Source organism: Pongo pygmaeus, chromosome 15, assembly GCF_028885625.2.
Source record: "Pongo pygmaeus isolate AG05252 chromosome 15, NHGRI_mPonPyg2-v2.0_pri, whole genome shotgun sequence".
Classification (NCBI taxonomy): domain Eukaryota; kingdom Metazoa; phylum Chordata; class Mammalia; order Primates; family Hominidae; genus Pongo; species Pongo pygmaeus.
In genome coordinates, this window is record NC_072388.2 from 53,547,737 (window position 1) to 53,563,865 (window position 16,129).

The following is a 16,129-nucleotide window of genomic DNA, read 5'->3' on the forward strand; positions in this document are numbered from 1 at the left end:
CGAACCCATGGCAAAGAAGTTAAAAACCTTGAAAAAAAATTAGACAAATGGCTAACTAGAATAACCAATGCAGAGAAGTCCTTAAAGGACCTGATGGAGCTGAAAACCATGGCACGAGAACTACGTGATGAATGCACAAGCCTCAGTAGCTGATTTGATCAACTGGAAGAAAGGGTATCAGTGATGGAAGATCAAATGAATGAAATGAAGTGAGAAGAGAAGTTTAGAGAAAAAAGAATAAAAAGAAACGAACAAAGCCTCCAAGAAATATGGGACTATGTGAAAAGACCAAATCTACGTCTGATTGGTGTACCTGAAAGTGACGGGGAGAATGGAACCAAGTTGGAAAACACTCTGCAGGATATTGTCCAGGAGAACTTCCCCAACCTAGCAAGGCAGGCCAACATTCAGATTCAGGAAATACAGAGAACGCCACAAAGATACTCCTCGAGAAGAGCAACCCCAAGACACATAATTGTCAGATTCACCAAAGTTGAAATGAAGGAAAAAATGTTAAGGGCAGCCAGAGAGAAAGGTCGGGTTACCCACAAAGGGAAGCCCATCAGACTAACAGCTGATCTCTCAGCAGAAACTCTACGAGCCAGAAGAGAGTGGGGGCCAATATTCAACATTCTTAAAGAAAAGAATTTTCAACCCAGAATTTCATATCCAGCCAAACTAAGCTTCATAAGTGAAGGAGAAATAAAATCCTTTACAGACAAGCAAATGCTGAGAGATTTTGTCACCACCAGGCCTGCCCTAAAAGAGCTCCTGAAGGAAGCACTAAACATGGAAAGGAACAACTGGTACTAGCCACTGAAAAAACATGCCAAATTGGAAAGACCATCGAGGCTAGGAAGAAACTGCATCAACTAACTAGCAAAATAACCAGCTAACATCATAATGACCAGATCAAATTCACACATAACAATATTAACCTTAAATGTAAATGGGCTAAATGCTCCAATTAAAAGACACAGACTGGCAAATTGGATAAAGAGTCAAGACCCATCACTGTGCTGTATTCAGGAAACCCATCTCACGTGCAGAGACACACATAGGCTCAAAATAAAGGGATGGAAGAAGATCTACCAAGCAAATGGAAAACAACAAAAGGCAGGGGTTGCAATCCTAGTCTCTGATAAAACAGACTTCAAACCAACAAAGATCAAAAGAGACAAAGAAGGCCATTACATAATGGTAAAGAGATCAATTCAATTCAACAAGAAGAGCTAACTATCCTAAATATATATGCACCCAATACAGGAGCACTCAGATTCATAAAGCAAGTCCTTAGAGACCTACAAAGAGACTTAGACTCCCACACAATAATAATGGGAGACTTTAACACCCCACTGTCAACATTAGACAGATCAATGAGACAGAAAGTTAACAAGGATATCCAGGAACTGAACTCAGCTCTGCACCAAGCAGACCTAATAGACATCTACAGAACTCTCCACCCCAAATCAACAGAATATACATTCTTTTCAGCACCACACCACACCTATTCCAAAATTGACCACATAGTTGGAAGTAAAGCACTCCTCAGAAAATGTAAAAGAACAGAAACTATAACAAACTGTCTCTCAGACCACAGTGCAATCAAACTAGAACTTAGGATTCAGAAACTCATTGAAAACCACTCAACTACAGGGAAACTGAACAACTTGCTCCTGAATGACTACTGGGTGCATAAGGAAATGAAGGCAGAAATAAAGATGTTCTTTGAAACCAACGAGAACAAAGACACAACATACCAGAATCTCTGGGACACATTCAAAGCAGTGTGCAGAGGGAAATTTATAGCACTAAATGCCCATAAGAGAAAGCAGGAAAGATCTAAAATTACACCCTAACATCACAATTAAAAGAACTAGAGAAGCAAGAGCAAACACATTCAAAAGCTAGCAGAAGGCAAGAAATAACTAAGATCAGAGCAGAACTGAAGGAGATAGAGACACAAAAAACCCTTCAAAAAATCAATGAATCCAGGAGCTGGTTTTTTGAAATGATCAACAAAATTGATAGACCGCTAGCAAGACTAATACAGAAGAAAAGAGAGAAGAATCAAATAGATGCAATAAAAAATGATAAAGGGGATATCACCACTGATCCCACAGAAATACAAACTACCATCAGAGAATACTATAAACACCTCTACGCAAATAAACTAGAAAATCTAGAAGAAATGGATCAATTCCTCGACACATACACCCTCCCAAGACTAAACTAGGAAGAAGTTGAATCTCTGAATAGACCAATAACAGGCTCTGAAATTGAGGCAATAATTAGTAGCTTACCAACCAAAAAAATCCAGGACCGGATGGATTCACAGCTGAACTCTACCAGACGTATAAGGAGGAGCTGGTACCATTCCTTCTGAAACTATTCCAATCAATAGAAAAAGAGGGAATCCTCCCTAACTCATTTTATGAGGCCAGCATCATCCTGATACCAAAGCCTGGCAGAGACACAACAAAAAAAGAGAATTTTAGACCAATAGCCCTGATGAACATCCATGCAAAAATCCTCAATAAAATACTGGCAAACCGAATCCAGCAGCACATCAAAAAGCTTATCCACCGTGATCAGTGGGCTTCATCCCTGGGATGCAAGGCTGGTTCAACATATGCAAATCAATAAATGTAATCCAGCATATAAACAGAACCAATGACAAAAACCACATGATTATCTCAATAGAAGCAGAAAAGGCCTTTGACAAAATTCAACAACCCTTCATGCTAAAAACTCTCAATAAATTAGGTATTGATGGGACATATATCAAAATAATAAGAGCTATCTATGACAAACCCATAGCCAATATCATACTGAATGGGCAAAAACTGGAAGCATTCCCTTTAAAAACTGGCACAAGACAGGGATGCCCTCTCTCACCACTCCTATTCAACATAGTGTTGGAAGTTCTGGCCAGGGCAATCAGGCAGGAGAAAGAAATAAAGGGTATTCAATTAGGAAAAGAGGAAGTCAAATTGTTCCTGTCTGCTGATGACATGATTGTATATCTAGAAAACCCCATCGTCTCAGCTCAAAATCTCCTTATGCTGATAAGCAACTTCAGCAAAGTCTCAGGATACAAAATAAATGTGCAAAAATCACAACAAGCATTCCTATACACCAATAACAGACAAACAGAGAGCCAAATCATGAGTGAACTCCCATTCACAATTGCTTCAAAGAGAATAAAATACCTAGGAATCCAACTTACAAGGGACATAAAGGACCTCTTCAAGGAGAACTACAAACCACTGCTCAATGAAATAAAAGAGGATACAAACAAATGGAAGAACATTCCATGCTCATGGGTAGGAAGAATCAATATCGTGAAAATGGCCATAGATTCAATGCCATCCCCATCAAGCTACCAATGACTTTCTTCACAGAATTGGAAAAAACGACTTTAAAGTTCATATGGAACCAAAAAAGAGCCCGCATTGCCAAGTCAATCCTAAGACAAAAGAACAAAGCTGGAGGCATCACACTACCTGACTTCAAACTATACAAGGCTACAGTAAGCAAAACAGCATGGTACTGGTACCAAAACAGAGATATAGACCAATGGAACATAACAGAGCCCTCAGAAATAATGCCACATATCTACAACTATCTGTTCTTTGACAAACCTGACAAAAACAAGAAATGGGGAAAGGAGTCCCTGTTTAATAAATGGTGCTGGGAAAACTGGCTAGCCATATGTAGAAAGCTGAAACTGGATCCCTTCCTTACACCTTATACAAAAATTAATTCAAGATGGATTAAACACTTAAATGTTAGACCTAAAACCATAAAAACCCTAGAAGAAAACCTAGGCAATACCATTCAGGACATAGGCATGGGCAAGGACTTTATGTCTAAAACACCAAAAGCAATGGCAACAAAAGCCAAAATTGACAAATGGGATCTAATTAAACTAAAGAGCTTCTGCACAGCAAAGGAAACTACCATCAGGGTGAACAGGCAACCTACAGAATGGGAGAAAATTTTTGCAATCTACTCATCTGACAAAGGGCTAATATCCAGAATCTACAATGAACTCAAACAAATTTACAAGAAAAAAAACAACCCCATCAAAAAGTGGGTGAAGGATATGAACAGACACTTCTCAAAAGAAGACCTTTATGCAGCCAACAGACACATGAAAAAATGCTCATCATCACTGGCCATCAAAGAAATGCAAATCAAAACCACAATGAGATACCATCTTAAACCAGTTAGAATGGCAATCATTAAAAAGTCAAGAAACAACAGGTGCTGGAGAGGATGTGGAGAAATAGGAACACTTTTACACTGTTGGTGGGACTGTAAACTAGTTCAACCATTGTGGAAGTCAGTGTGGCGATTCCTCAGGGATATAGAACTAGAAATACCATTTGACCCAGCCAACCCATTACTGGGTATATACCCAAAGGATTATAAAACATGCTGCTATAAAGACACATGCACACGTATGTTTACTGAGGCACTATTCACAATAGCCAAGACTTGGAACCAACCCAAATGTACAACGATAGACTGGATTAAGAAAATGTGGCACATATACACCATGGAATACTACGCAGCCATAAAAAATGATGAGTTCATGTCCTTTGTAGAGACATGGATGAAGCTGGAAACTATCATTCTCAGCAAACTATCACAAGGATAAAAAACCAAACACCGCATGTTCTCACTCATAGGTGGGAAATGAACAATGAGAACACATGGACACAGGAAGGGGAACATCACACACAGGGGCCTGTTGTGGGGTGGGGGGAGAGGTGAGGGATAGCATTAGGAGATATACCTAATGTTAAATGACGAGTTAATGGGTGCAGCACACTAACATGGCACATGTATACATATGTAACAAACCTGCACATTGTGCACATGTACCCTAAAACTTAAAGTATAATAATAAAAAAAAATTATAAAGTACTGCATGGTGATATGTGCCTATAGTCCTAGCTATTCAGACAGCTGAAGCAGGAGGATCCCTTGAACCCAGGAAAGGAGTTTGAGGCTGCAGTGACCTATGATTTACACCACTGCATTCCAGCCTGGGTGACAGAACAAGCCCCTGTCTCTAAAAATCATAATAGTAATAATAATTTTTAAAATTGTAGTATAGTATGTAGCCTTTTGTGTAATTAAAGTGGAAGGAGGAGCTATGAACATATGACATATACATATGAATGTATATGCTTATCTGCAAAAAGAAACACTGGAAAGATAAATTTAAAAGCTAGTAAAAATGATTACCTGTAAAGTAGTAAGAGAAGAGACAGAAGGGATATGGATGAAAGGGAAGCATCTTTGAATATCATTTGTTATACAGTTTTGACCTTGGAATCATGTAAATGTTTTACATACTCAAATAAAATTAAATCAAAGAGAAAAAAAATCTAGTGATCCTCATACAGCTAAATGCTTCATGTGATAATGGAACACTAATATGTTGCCTATAACCCATTTTATTAAAATGAACCAGACTATAACCTTGACCTAGCCAAATCATTTTTCTTAAATAATAAAGTTTCCCTGCTATATTTACTTATGTTTTACTGCAACATATCTAAAAGCTACCATCTGTAGATAATAAGAACAGAACACTATCACATATTGTTTTAATTTCCTGCCTGTTATCAGCAGCAAGAAGGTAACCCTGGAAACAGGGATTTATGGCATTCTGTTTCCTACTGTTGGTCATGACCACAAACAAAACAAAAGCAGCAAAGGTTTGTCTACAACACCACCACACAATGTCAGTTTTCAGGTATATCTTTCTCATGTCATTCATAATTAAGCAGTGTCAACAAATAACACTGCTGGGTAACATCCCTCAAGTATTTAGTCTGCCAGACCCTTTTCTGAAAGTATACTAAGAGAGGCCCCATTACAAGCCCAAGTGCTTTTTTTTTTTTTTTTCTCGAGACAGGGTCTCCCTCTGTTGCCCAGGCTGGAATGCAGCGGCGCAATCTCAGCTCACTGCAACCTCCACCTCCTAGGCTCAGGTGATCCTCCCACCTCAGCCTCCTGAGTAGCTGGGATTACAGGCGCAAGCCACCATGCCTGGCTAATTTTTGTATTTTTTTGTAGAGATGGGGTTTCGTTATGTTGCCCAGGCTGGTCTCAAATTCCTGAGCTCAAGGGATCTGCCTGTCTTGGCCTCCCAAACTGCTGGGATTACAGGCGTGAGCCACCATGCCTGGCCCCGAAGTGCTTATTTAAGCATACTTTGAAACAGGGGTTCCCAGACTCCCCCAGTGAGCCTGTTAAGACACAATTCTCTAGGCCCCACCCCTAGGGCTTCTGTTTCAGGTGATCTGAGCAGATCTGAGAATTTGCATTTCTAACAAGTTCCCAGAAGATCCTGAAGCTCCCGGTCTGAGAACCAGAGTGCCCCTGGTTTGAACTATTCCATGTTTTGTGCTGCTACATAGAAACTTCATCTCTTCAAAATGCTCCTACTCAAATATATAAGTATATATTTAAGAACAAACAGACCTGTTTCTGCTGCGGAGAAAGTGAGGGAAAAAGGTAAGAAGAAACTCCAGGGAAAGATTTCCTCAAAAGGAAATTTCTGTCCAATGGAGTTCCCTTTGAACTCACAGTATAGGAATTAGTGCTGTCTGGAGTATCTGGTGATCAGCACCAACAACTCCAGCTCTCTGAGGAAGCTGGACACCCGACGCATCTTCCTTGAAGGACAGCGTTAAAAGACAGGGGAAGATGACTTGGAACATCTGAGTGAGCATCCATCCTAAAGGATAGGAAAGAGCTAATGGAGTCTGCCTACTGGTTTTAAAATTAAGAGAAGAGACAGAGAGAAGTGCCTAGGGCATCACACCTCTGCTTTTGGCTGGAATTAAATCAACTCAAGGTGCTAACAAAGATAAGCTTATCCTGATTTGGTGGAGAATGGTCCAGACCCTCGTAGTTCCATCTAACATCAGAGCTACCTCCACCAGCATACAGCGCTTATCTCATCATGCCTCGTAGTACCATGGTTATTTGTGCCCATGTCCCCCAGACACACTGGGCTATAAGTTTCTGAGTTAAGCATATCTGAAGGCTTTGGAGCTTCTACACACTTCCCTGTAACACCATGCACAAAGCTGGAGTTAAACATAGATCTTCCGTGTTTATCCAATTAATATGTCTGTCTTTACTCTATGATTCACTCTTTTTCTTTTTGAGACAAGGTCTCGTTCTATCACCCAGGCTGGAGTGCAGCAGTGCAATCACCACTCATTGTAGCCTCCATTTCCCAGACTCAAGCAATCTTCCCACCTTGGCCTCCCCAGTAGCTGGGACTAGAGGTATGCCACCATATCCTGTTAATTTTTTATTTTTTTGTAGAGACAGAGTCTCATTATGTTGCCCAGGTTGATCTTGAACTCCTGGGCTCAAGCTCCTCCTACCTCAGCCTCCCAAAGTGCTCAAATTACAGGTGTGAGCCACCACGCTGGGCCAATTCACTTCCTTAAAATACATTTTTAAATGAAGGGACTCCAAAGAAATTCATGTAGCCAAGGGAACATAAGAATTTTCAGCTGGGCACAGTGGTTCACACCTGTAATCCCAGCACTTTGGGAGGCCAAGGCAGGTGGATCAATTGAGGTGAGGAGTTTGAAACCAGCCTGGCCAACAAAGTGAAAACCCATCTCTTCTAAAAATACAAAAATTAGCCAGATGTGGTACCATGCACCTGTAGTCCCAGCTACTTGGGAGGCTGAGGCACGAGAATCACTTGAACCTGGGAGGCAAAGGTTGCAGTGACTTCAGATCACACCACTGCACTCCAGCCTGGGCAACAGAGCAAGTCCCTGTCTCAAAAAAAAAAAAAAAAATCACTGCAGGCTTGTTGGTAATAGCAAAAATAGAGAAGAGTGAATCAGAAGAACAATTACACAGTTTGGGTAAACTCACAATAAAATACGACCCAGCAATGAAAGGGAGTAAATTTGGGCTGCATTTATAAATCCTTGAAAGGATATTCAGTGTAAAAAGCATGTAGCAGAAGGATATGTAGAGTATGAGCCATTTAAATTAAGTAGAAACAATGTTACATGTTGTTTGTAAACATATACAGAAAGTGAAAGTATAAAAATAGACATGAGGCCAGTCGCGGTGGCTCACTCCTGTAATCCCAGCACGTTAGGAGGCCAATGAGGGCAGGAGTACAAGACCAGCCTGGCTAACATGGTGAAACCCCATCTCTACTAAAAATACAAAAATTAGCCAGGTGTTGGTGGCACATGCCTGTAATCCCAGGTACTCGGGAGGCTGAAGCAGGAGAATCGTTTGAATCTGGGAGGCGGAGGTTGCAGTGAGCCGACATTGCACCACTGCACTCCAGCCTGGGCGACAGAGTAAGGCTCTGTCTCAAAAAAAAAAAAAAAAAAAGACATGAAAGCAATCCCACCTACTCGGGAGGGCTGAGACAGGAGAATTGCTTGAACCCAGGAGGCGGAGGTTGCAGTGAGCCAAGATCATGCCACTGCACTCCAGTCTGGGCAACAGAGCAAGACTCCATCTCAAAAAAAAAAAGAAAGTTAGGGACCAAATTCAGTATAGTGGTTACCTCTGTAGTGAGATGATAACTTGATCAGGAAGTGATAACTAGGAAGCTTAAACTATATCTGTATTTTTTAAAAGCAATTATAGCAAAATACTAGGATTTGTTAAAACCCAATGTATTTTGATTAAACTTGTTCATACAGTCTTGTAGATTTGAGAAATTTCATTAATAAAATATATAATATATAAAATATATATTATATTATATATAAAATATATAATACATAATAAAATATATAACATATATAAATATATATATATATATGGAGTGTAATGCTGCAATCTCGGCTCACCGCAACCTCCACCTCCCAGGTTCAAGCGATTCTCCTGCCTCGGCCTCCCGAGTAGCTGGGATTACAGGTATGTGCCATCATGCCTGGCTAATTTTTGTATTTTTAGTAGAGACAGGGTTTCTCCATGTTGGTCAGGCTGGTCTTGAACTCCCAACCTCAGGTGATCTGCCCGCCTCAGCCTCTCAAAGTGCTGGGATTACAGGCGTGAGCCACCGCGCCCAGCCAGTAAAAATATTTTTTTAAATTAAGGTCTTCATACACATGCTGGCATTTGTTTTTTCTATAAAAATAAAAAAATTAAAAAAAGAAACAAACATTAAAAAAACAGGTTACCTTTACATGGAGGGGCTACAGGAGGAGGGCAAGGAGGTGTACACAGGAAGACCCAGCCAGCTTCACGCAGTGCTGCAAACTCCTTCAAAACCCTCCCTAAATCACATCCTGCAACTCAAAGTCTTCTGCCCTGAAGATGGCATTAAAATGTTTTGCTTTCTACCACCTGTTTGAAAAATTTATCCTACAAGTAAGAGCATGTTAAAACAAATTCAAAGAGGAAAAAAAAATCGCTCTCTCTGCTTTCACTTTCATCATGAGTACACCTCTTGTTAGAGCTTCCGACACTCACAGCTTTTTGTACTTACCAAGACAGAATTTGGAAAACTTGGCCAAAATAAGCATGAACCCAAACATTGCACAGACTGACACAATAGCGGAAACTAAGACAACTACAGACAACCAGTCACACCATCTGCTGGAGTGCACAGAGCAGCCGCACAGCTTTGATATGCTCCACAAACTTATTTCATAAACTGTAGGTTTGTCAGCAGGAAAGACCTAATGTATTGCAAAAAAAAGTAAAAGTTTGGTTATTTTGGAAATTTTCACTCCCTTCATCTTTGGCAGAGACAAATTCATATGTTGCTCTTAGCTATTAAAATATAGCCAAAGCTATTGAAATAGATGTTTCTCAGCTGCCCTCAAAATAGTACTGACATGCATGTTTCCTTCAGCCAACCCAGTACTGATGAGCTATTCTCATCCTCTCAGCCAGCCTTGTCACGAACACTACGTTTCTTGGTAAGAGTTCAAGTTTTCACATATAAAATTATCTTTACTAACATTTTGCTCCTCATTACAACGTAATATTCATGGAAGTTTATTGGTAGAAATAATGAAATGAGAAAGTGAAAGCGCATATAATCTCTCCACCCTGATGTAATTACTTTACTGCCTCTTAGGGGAATCACATGCACAGTGGTTCAAGATGTAGAATGGTAAAGCAGAAGGAATGAATAAAAGAGTCCAGAGACCCAGGTTCTAGTGCAAGCTTTGTGCAGATTGTGTGACCTGGGCTTCCATGTCCTCAGTGAAGGGGATGCTTAACATGACTCCCAGGTTCCTGATTTGCACAGCTCAAGGGTGTTGGACATTGATGCCAAATTACGTTACCCTTCTGCCCTACTGCTCAGCTTCTGAGATGTGCATGGCAGTGGCCAGGGCCTCTCTGTACTGAGGTAAGGGGAAAGTACTTATTTTAAACTGTTTAGATTTATTGCTGGATAACACTGAAGGCTGCCAATCATGTACACTATTAACTCTCAAAGTTATCCAAGCCAAAGAACTCGCCTTTCTGGTCTCAGTTTACTACTCTGAATATTTCTGGTAGACCAAAATTAGAGCCTTAGAAACTGTCTAAGGAATCAAAACAGTGTATTCAAGGAGTCATTTTTAAAAACACACACACACTTGCCAAATTTAGTTTTTTAACTGGATAATTTTATATATCTTTCACAATCCAGCTGTTAAACCGAAAATGGAATTTACAAAACAGATGGTGATAACAAGGTCTGGTTCACAGCAGTTCTATAGAAAAAAAACACACCAATCTGATTAAACTATCCATTTGCTTCAAAAGCCTCTAATAGGCTCGTCCCTTATCATCCTACATTCACTTATACCACAAGATTTCATACAGATGGGTGTGATGGAACCATCTGTAATCCCATCCAAGTAAGTACCATCAGAGTGCGCAAGCCACCATCATTAGTGACAGATGAAGAGATAAGGGATCTTCCTTCGCAACAGGGGTTCCCAAATACACCCAATCAATAGGGAGCTTTGGAAAATATAGCGTCCCAAGCTACCCAGCAAAAATCTGATTTACTAGGTGTAGGGATGGACCCAGGATAAGTCTTTTTAAAATCTATGTGATTCTGATGACTGGCTGGGGTGGAAGCACACAGGCTTGAGAGCTGAGGGTACATGAGGGTTGAAAACAGACCCACTGCTGGCCGGGCGCGGTGGTTCACGCCTGTAATCTCAGCACTTTGGGAGGCTGAGGCAGGTGGATTATGAGGTCAGGAATTCGAGACCAGCCTGGCCAACATGGTGAAACCCCATCTCTACTAAAAATACAAAAATTAGCTGGGCACAGTGGCGCGTGCCTGTAATCCCAGCTATTCGGTAAGCTGAGACAGGTGAATCGCTTGAACCCGAGAGGCAGAGTTTGCAATGAGCAGAGATTGCGCCGCTGCACTCTAGCCTGGGCGACAGAGTGAGACTCCGACTCAAAAAAAAAAAAAGAAGGCCGGGCACGGTGGCTCACGCCTGTAATCCCAGCACTTTAGGAGGCCGAGGCAGGCGGATCACAAGGTCAGGAGATCGTGACCATCCTGGCTAACACGGACAAAGTCCGTCTCTACTAAAAATACAAAAAATTAGCTGGGCGTGGTGGCAGGCGCCTGTAGTCCCAGCTACTCGGGAGGCTGAGGCAGGAGAATGGAGTGAACCTGGGAGGTGGAGCTTGCAGTGAGCCAAGATCACGCCACTGCACTTCAGCCTGGGAGACAGAGCGAGACTGTCTCAAAAAAAAAAAAAAAAAAAAAAAACGAAAGAGAGAAAACACACCCACTGCTGGCCCAAATTTGCTGTTTAGGAAGGCCAAACAGTGGGCAATTCTTCACTGTAACCCTCACTACAGTCACCACGTCATTCCTGTGGAACACTATGAGGCCTGGGGCAGGGGTGGGGTGGAGGCAGAGACAAGGAGGAAACTGGAGCCAACTCCACCTAAAGAAGGCCAGGCAGGAAGGACCCACGTAGAGGACCTCACCTTTACTTTTTGCTGGAGCAAATTTTAAAAATTTGTGAGGACCTCACATCAGAAAGTTGTACCCACATTCTAGAAAAATATCCCCCACTTAAGAAACCAGTTGCATCCTACAACCAACTCATTAGAAATCAATGTCTAGGGTAATACAATAAAGTTTTCATAGTTCTGAGCTGAAAACAAATCTATCAAACCATGACCTCAAGCAACTTGAGATCTGCAGAAATAAGAGGCCTAGGTGTAAAAATATTTGGAGAATGACTAGAGGTTAAATTGTAAAACTGATAGTTCACATAAAGGAAAACTTGTGGGCTGAGACAAAACAATATGATTGTATTGAAGATTAAAATTTTACCCAGGCCTAAAGGTCGAGTAGGAGGAAAGGTGGAGGGAGGGTTTCCTAGAAAGGGAAAAGAAGAGAAGTACCATATAAAAAAGGTATGGAAGTGGGAAACAGCAAAAGGAAAAAAGCCTGTGTGTGTCTATGCGTGGAACAGAAACAAAATTCCCTTCTGTTTTAGAGCATTTTTTTCTTTTTTTCTTTTTTTGTAAGATTACACAGTAGGCTGGGCGCAGCGGCTCACGCCTATAATCCCAGCACTTTGGGAGGCCAAGGCAGGCATATCATTTGAGGTCAGGAGTTCAAGACCAGCCTGGCCAACATGGTGAAACCCCATCTCTACTAAAAATACAAAAATTAGCCAGGCGTAGTGGCGGGCACCTGTAATCCCAGCTGCTTGGGAGGCTGAGGCAGAAGAATCACTTGAACCCAGAAGACAGAGGTTGCAGTGAACCAAGACCGTGCCATTGCATTCCAGCCTGGGCAACAAGAGTGAAACTCCATCTCAAAACAAAAAAAAAAAAAAAAAAAAAAAAGATTACACAGTAATTTATTGAGAGCCTCCTCTCCCTGCCTTGCAGTTGCTTGGAGATTTTGTACGCCAGCCCCAGGAAGGTGGCTGGGGGCAGTGGTGCAACACACTGCTCAATGCTCAATGGGACCCATAAGGTGGCTGTAACCATCTTCCACATACCAAGAACATGGTCAGCAGATCCAGTTCCTCATATAGTGCCTCCTCCCTGTAATTCTTCTGCAGGATCTGGTGCTGTTCCGGTGTGGCCCGTTGCAGACACTGAACCACCAGTCAGCTGAATTTGTTGTCATTTGTTGTCCTGGATGTCAGTACAAACTCTGCCAGTGGTGACAGCAGGGTCCCCAAAGAGGTCAAGGTAATCATCCTGAATCTGAAAGAACTCCTAACTCCAGCAGGATCTTCCTGTCATTGGCCGATTCCTTCCCCGCATTGACGCCTGCCATAGACATGGCTGCAGCTTCAGGATGGTAGAAGAAGTAGAAAGCTGTCTTATACTTGACAGTAGATTTGTACCTCTTTTCAGTGAATCAGTCAAGATCCACATTGCTCTGGGGGGCTGTGATGAGGTCCAGGGTCTGCCTGATCTCTGTCTCATAGGAACTCCGCAGGAAGTGCTTTATCAGGTTCAGGTAATGGGGTTGCTCTCAGCAACAGAGCTTCAACAGATGATAGATAGATGCTTCTGGAAGCATAGCATCATTGATGGCATCCAAACCTACACCTGGCTTCGGATACAAGCAGATCTGCCCCCAGCAAGGTGAGAGATGAATCCCTGATGTCATCTGCCACCAGGAAGAAAGCTTGCAGAACAAGGTGCAGTGGCTCACACCTGTAATCCCAGCACTTTGGGAGGCCAAGGCAGGGGGATCACCTGAAGTCAAGAGTTCAAGGCCAGCCTGGCCAACATGGCGAAACCCCGTCTCTACCAAAAATACAAAACTTAGCTGGGTGTGGTGGAATGCGCCTGTAGTCCTGGCTACTAAGGAGGCTGAGGCACAAGAATCACTTGAACCCAGGAGGTGGAAGTTGCAATGAGCCGAGATTGTGCCACTGCACTCCATCCTGGGCGGCAGAGCGAGGCTCCATCTCAAAAAAAAAAAAAAAAAAAAAAAAAAACGGGCAAGCTTACAGCAGTTCACACAACAACCCAGTCAGGAACTGCTGGAGACTATCAGCATCCTGTTTCCTGGGCTCTGCCAGCTCCTGGAATGCTACTAGCATCATCAAACCCTAGTGGTACTTGTCTCCAGTGGCAGTGTACTCCAGGAACTCTTTGAGCCAGGTAATGGAATCTCCTGTCTCTGGGTGCCCCATCTCATCCTCAGTCAGCACCCTGACAATCTGGGAGAAGTGCTGGATAAAATTCTGATTTTCTTGGGCATACATATCTGGATTTCTGGTCTCCATTCATTTTGTTCCTGGATGTGAGTTCCTGCTTGGACAGCATTTTCAAATTAAATTTTACATTTAGTTTGTGATTTCTTTCAAGCCCTACCACAGCTCGCATTAGTCAAAACCAGTTATAGGCCGGGCGCAGTGGCTCACGCCTATAATCCCAGCACTTTGGGAGGCCGAGGCGGGTGGATCACGAGGTCAGGAGATCGAGATCATCCTGGCTAACACAGTGAAACCCCGTCTCTACTAAAAATACAAAAAATTAGCGGACGCGGTGGTGGGTGCCTGTAGTCCCAGCTGCTTGGGAGGCTGAGGCAGGAGAATGGTGTGAACCCGGGAAGCGGAGCTTGCAGCGAGCCGAGATCGCGCCACTGCACTCCAGCCTGGGCGACAGAGTGAAACTCTGTCTCAAAAAACAAAACAAAACAAACAAACAAACAAAAAAACCCAGTTATTGTCCCAACTTTACAGATGAGGACATAGATACTGTCATTTGGAAACACTAGCTGACTGCTGAAGAAGAGCCAACCAGCTGGTGGGAGAGCTAGATTTTGACCCATCTTCTGACTCCAGACCAGAGCCTTAATCTTGGGCTGAACTCAACCTACTAGAAGTGTGGACTGAAGGGGAGAGGTCCCCTTCAGGAAACACACATCAGGGGTTACTGTAGGTTGAAGTCTGCCATGCGGTGACAAGGCCCAGAGCTGATGACAGCAAAAGACAGCAAATCTGATTTTTTAAAAGAAAAGTAAAATCCATTATAAACTGTCAGCCAGGAGAGCAGATCAGAAAGAGTGGTCTAATGCCCAGAGACTGCCAGAACCAAAGTGGTGCGCATCAGTCACAAAATACTGTTTCACCAACTATTTATTTGGCTTATATGAGGGAAAATTCAGAAATTTAATGCTATGTTGACCTTTTCTTTTTGAAATCAAACTGGAAGAATTTCAGGGGAAAGGAAAATCCCATTAAATCTTCAAACTAATAAAACATTTTTTAAAAAGGAACTTCTCTAGAGAAGCTTATCCTAGAAAACCAGTGAATCAGGGCTTTTAAAAACCAATTAGAAGTCTTTAAATCTTCAAGATCCAAATACTTAGTGCCTCCCAGTTGTGACAGTGCATGAAGTACACAGCATTCCTGCTAAAAATGTATTCCAGGAATTTAGTGAGGTCTTTAGACCTGACTTGCAGTTACCAGGAATATGAGAAATACAGAAGTTAAATGAAAACAAACAAACAAAAAAATCATACAAATCACAAAGGTGGAATATCTTCCAGGACAACTAACCTCTCTGACAAAGCAGTGGCAGGGGTTGGGGGCGGTATAAAACATAATAATCAGATGCAAATGTATGGACCTTGAGTGGGTCCTCGTTGGAAAAAATCATTAGTAAAAGACATTTGAGACACCTGGGGAAATGTGAATATATATTAGGTATTAGATTATATGAAGGAATTAATAGCTAATTTTACTAAGGGTGGTGTAAATCATTAAGAAAAACGCTTTTTAGGGTGACATTTCACCTCTAAATACATGTCTCTGATTTACTATCAGTAAAAGAATAAACTACGCCAATATGGCAGAATGTTAGTTTTCAATCTAGGTGGTAAGTATATAGGTGTCTATTATATAATTTTGACTACTTTTATGTTTGAAGGTTTTACATAATAAAAAATTAAAGTTTACAAATACATGATACTAACAGTGAATATTAGTTTTTTTGGTATTACTATTCTACCCAACCACTCCTTTTCTAGTTTATATGAAGCTTTATTAATAAACTAAAACTTCAAGCACTAGTAAAACTAACAACTGGTTATTCTTTTGGTAGAAGCAACAACAACATTCTTGGGGGGAAAAGTCTTTAAATAAAG

General features: G+C 41.7%; 1 protein-coding gene and 1 pseudogene across 2 annotated transcripts in view; both read right to left on the reverse strand.

Moving 5' to 3' along the window:
- Nucleotides 1-16,129, reverse strand: part of GCH1 (GTP cyclohydrolase 1) — a 60,665-nt gene that overhangs the window by 29,761 nt on the left and 14,775 nt on the right. The gene's annotated exons all lie outside the window — the stretch shown is intronic.
- LOC129013170 (farnesyl pyrophosphate synthase-like) lies at nucleotides 10,662-14,268 on the reverse strand (annotated as a pseudogene).